General features: G+C 41.3%; 1 long non-coding RNA gene across 1 annotated transcript; it reads left to right on the top strand.

Annotated features, from left to right (window-relative positions):
* Positions 1-1107: 1107 nt before the first annotated feature.
* On the top strand, positions 1108-4103 carry LOC116501654. Its single transcript, XR_004254474.1, has 2 exons — positions 1108-1205; positions 3918-4103. It is a non-coding gene; the product is annotated as an uncharacterized LOC116501654 (long non-coding RNA).
* Positions 4104-4599: the final 496 nt, after the last annotated feature.

The following is a 4599-nucleotide window of genomic DNA, read 5'->3' as shown; positions in this document are numbered from 1 at the left end:
GATTAAATGAGGAGAGGGTAATGCTCAGTGGGAAGACGATTGAAGAATGAGAGCAAAGTGAGAATCCTAAGATGTTTGTACCTCACTGTTCCCAAAATATCTTTATGGCTTGGCATTCAGAGGCTTCTAGCTTATTACTGTCGTTTTCTCAATGTCCTGTTAAAGACTTATTTTCAAAAACACGTGGGAGCCATGAAATGTAGACCATTTATCCCTGCTGCTTTTTCTTGCTGGGTAACCTTGCTTCTGTATAGCAATGGTTAGAAATTTCAACCCTAGAAGCCCTAAACAGCTGAAGCTGACTCCTCCACCCTTCACCTCAGACGCTCCGTTATTCTTTTAATCCCCTTCTGAAGTTGTTTTCGTGGAGGGTTGCAGGCTGTTTCAGGGTTTGGTCAGACAGTGTAGCCTCCAACAACTTCAATCAGTCACAAAAATGTAGCTGATGTGTTACTTTGGTGACCCCCCAGTTTTCATAGATGTCAATTCATTGTGTTCTGTCATGAAAAGAGATTTCCGAGGCAGCAAATGACAACACAAAGTGCCACACTCAGCCACACCAAAACAGTCAGGAAAAAAAAATCACTTGTCTAACAAATAAGTAATTTATTACCTCATGAGTGTTTGCTTTCTGCTCTCTGGTCAGCACGTTTGTCATGATGTGTGTGGAGCGGTGGTCAAATAACTGAGCTCATAGTGTAGTTAGTTAGGGAAGTTATTTCCATGGGAAGGTACAGAAAAGAAGACTGCAAAGTGCTTAATATCCATTGGAAATTTTGTGATTCTGAGCCGTGGTGAGGAATAGTCTGGAAATGTCTTTTGTAAACTGGCCTTAGTAAGATGTGTACAGTACTGATTGCATCTAAATTGAACGAGCATTGAGGAATCCCAAGTATTTGAAAATACAAATGTTCCTGATCATTTATTAACTTCTAGGCCTGTGCAGAACTATTTCAAGTGAAGTTTTCTGGAGTGCTGTGGTTTGCATAATGGTGTTAAAATCTGCCTGTGGCTGAAAAAGCTAATTAAAGTAGCAATCTTGTGTGTATCAACTTGTTGATGATGGCTTGTTTGTTTGTTTTTATTTTTCTGTGCTTTGCAGGGCATTACATATGACCATGTAGAATTAAATGTATATTTAAATGGGAAGAACATGCATTGTCCAGCTTCAGGAATCCGAGGGACTGTCTATCCAGTGGTCTATGGTAAGTAGGAGATTTTCAAACCGTTTTGTAGTACATAAAGTATTTTTGCCCCAAGTCTGTCTTGTGAATTCTCCTCCTCACTTGGATGGAGCACACGTCTTTCCAGTCACACCTCAATCATTTGTTCTGGCAACTACAATGAAGAATTGCTTGGAGACACAAAGCTAGGAGAATACAAAGGTATTTCACTTCAAAGGTATCTTCACTTCATTTTTTAGTGCTGTTTAATAGCTAGAAAAAAAGAGCACTGCTGACAAAGTGTCCACATCCAACAAGCCGGGAAGTTCCTGCAGTTAATCTAAAAGTTGCGGGGTAAAAAAACTCTGAAGCAGATGAAATAAAAACAAAAATTCAACCTAGTATGGACATGTGGGCTAATCTAGTTTATCTCTGCAGCTTGGCATTTATGCCCATTAATTTCACACTTCATAAATGTATTCGGTGTTAAATATGAATAGATACTGAATTGCCACTTGTATTCTCTTACGGAAACAGTAACTCTAACATAGTCCTGTAGCTTGCTGTCTGATGGGCAAGCTCCTTGCTGTAGCACCAAGGTGCTGAAATGCTGCAACTTGTGGGTGAGCTGTGGTGGCTGCTCTTGCCAGCGCCTATCGATACAGCAGAGTGATTTTGAAGCAGAAACCAATGCCACGTCTGATTAATCCCCTCATAGGCAGTTTAAGAACGAATTTATGAATTACGGGAGCTGGAATTTGGCCAAGGCGTGTGTTAACAATTTACCCTTCCAGAACTTGGCGGTGTTTTTGTAGATCCCAAGCAGTCAGAAGGCTGTTTAACATCTCATCCGAAAGGCAGCACATAATCTGAGCTGCACTCTGAGTTGTCTTACAACTTACAGCAGACAATCACTGCTTATTGGATCCCCAGCACTGCACCTCCAGTCTTCTTCGCTTTATCTTTGTTCCCACGTGAGAGTCTTGTCTAAGCAGTGTCTTCCCCCAAGCTCATTTATCTCATTTTCTTGAGATACCATTAGCTATATGATGTGGATAATTATTTAACTTCACGGTTGGTTCCTAATGAACTGTTGGCATGTTCCCATTTATATCTTGACACATTCATAATACTGCATTTTATGAGCAGGACGCAAATACTCTTAGATATGCTGTAAAGCCTTTGAAGTCAATAAATTTAGACTTACACCTTTCCAAGGTATTAGGAGAGGAAATATTGTCATTTTGTGATGTGTCTGTAAGCCACATGATGGCGCTGCTGAAGTGCTGTGGCCGCCAGGAGCTGCCCTGCAGCACGGCCGATCTCGTGTGAAAAGCTTGGCGAGCAGTGGGAGAGGAGTTACGGTGTGATAGCTGATCCTTGTGTCTTCCCTTTATTTTGGAAATGGTGGTAGAGAAAGCAGGTTGCTTTCACAAAGCACTCGGTAGCTTGTTAGCCTATTATAAATCATCTTTTTTTCTGAGTTCTGTGCCAGGGGAATGCAGCAGCCTTTCATTGCCAGTTTCTTATTCTCCTCTTCTGCAAGTGGGCATAATTTCACAATAACTATCACGTTTCTTACATGTTGCTGTAACAACTGAAGCCTCCAAATTGATTTTGCGTGGCACTTAACATTGGTGTACATTTTAAATACCAAAGTCCTTATTTTAATGTGCACTTCTAGTCATGGGAAAGGATCTGAGCACAGCGAAGAGAGCTTCTTAAGCATTTCCCTTTCCAGAATTCAGAGCAGAACTATGGATATCGGTTTGAAAGAAACCTGATGGAGTAGGTGAACACAGTGTCAAGTGTGCAAAACAGGAAAGTGAACTTGAAGTTTGCTCCCCACAGCTGCTGTACTTGAGGCACCTTTGCACAAGGGCGATGCAAACGCTGCATAAATGCTGCAGGACTGTATGAATGTGCTAATAAGAGGTTTTTCCTACCTTGGTTCTGAGCTATCTAAATTTCAAACCGAACTACGGGGATGAATCTCCCCTATTTTGATCTAATATTGTTCATATACCTGGTTTATTTGGAGAAAAATATCTTTGAAAGGGAGCTTTGCTGTCCAGCAGGGCATTTCTATTTGTTTGTGCAGTACATGAAAGTTTTTCTATGTCAGTCCTCAGGAGTTTCTTTTTTCTGTACTGAAGGTTACCAACACATGTGCCACAGTTTACGCAGGGGTCCAAAACTGGGAATGGTTTTGTAAAAAGCATTAACTTCCAACTTAAAGAAGCAGTCAAGGAAGCTCTCTTCGTATTACATCCTAGAACAGATGGTCTGACACCAGCCACTGCAGACTTCTGAAATCTTGGTAACCTCCAGAGAAATGATTGCAGACAGCTGAAACCCTGTAAAACTCCGGGAAAATAGGAAGTGGACAGAAAAAATATGTAGCTGTGGAGGTGACAGCCTTGCAGTGTGCATCTAGTAGTGTCCTCGGTCTACAGATTTACAGAAAAACAGAGTAGAAAATTTGAATGGAATTGTCTGAAGCCCTGCTAACGTGAAATCAGAGGTAGTTTACTCTGGGTAAATCAAGGACTGGTGCTGGCTAAAGTAAATATCAGCAGAGAGAGGTGACTGGCTCTCCTTGGGGATGCGTACAGGGCTGTAGCAAATTTGTTGGAGAGATTTCATTTGATTCTCCTGTGCATAGGTAAGGAATGATCTGGGAAGGTGGTGTAATAGAGGGTGAAACTCTGAATGTTCCTTCTCTAATTCCTTCTGTTTGATTCTTTCCCACAGTTGATGACAGTGCCATTCTGGATTGTCAGTTCAGTGAATTTTACCACACGCCTCCCCCAGGGTTTGAGAAGATCCTCTTCGAGCAGCAGATCTTCTGAGTGTCTTCGTACTGGAAATTTGCACCCTGCACTGTTACGAAAAAGCTTTGTCATCTTAAATAAAGCTTCACATTACCTTTAGGAAACATATCCGTATTTTTAGTAAGTACTTGTGACTGTTGTCTGCGGAATTAATGTGTTAACTGCAACACCAGATAATTGTGTTGCAAGTACTAGATTTCTGGCAGTGTTTTGTGGTTGAAAATCAATGTTTTGGGCCAGTTTTTTTCTGATCTGTACTCGATGCCTAAGGAAACCAAGGGTTATCATTGACATCAGTGTTCAAGTCAGTATTTTGGATGAACTGGAGCTCTGTAAAGCCGGTAATATGATAACTATGGAGAGTGATAGTTCTCATGATCTTTTTTTTCCCCAGCTTTTTCCAGACAGAAGCTTTATACCTTGTTAAAAGGAAGTACTGTATGAGTGCCGATACGATGGCATAACTAGCAGCTAGGCTTCGTGTGCCTCCGCAAGGTGTAGCTTAATCCATTCCCTCCGTCTTCAAACAGCAAATGTGTATTGCTCCTAGCTTTTCCTTCCCTTTGACTGTGATGGATGATGGGTTGCTGTATAGTGATACT

The sequence above is a fragment of the Aythya fuligula genome, unplaced genomic scaffold (assembly GCF_009819795.1).
Source record: "Aythya fuligula isolate bAytFul2 unplaced genomic scaffold, bAytFul2.pri scaffold_62_arrow_ctg1, whole genome shotgun sequence".
Lineage (NCBI taxonomy): Eukaryota > Metazoa > Chordata > Aves > Anseriformes > Anatidae > Aythya > Aythya fuligula.
Note: the sequence above shows the minus strand (reverse complement) of the source record. Positions and strands in the feature narration are given on the sequence as shown.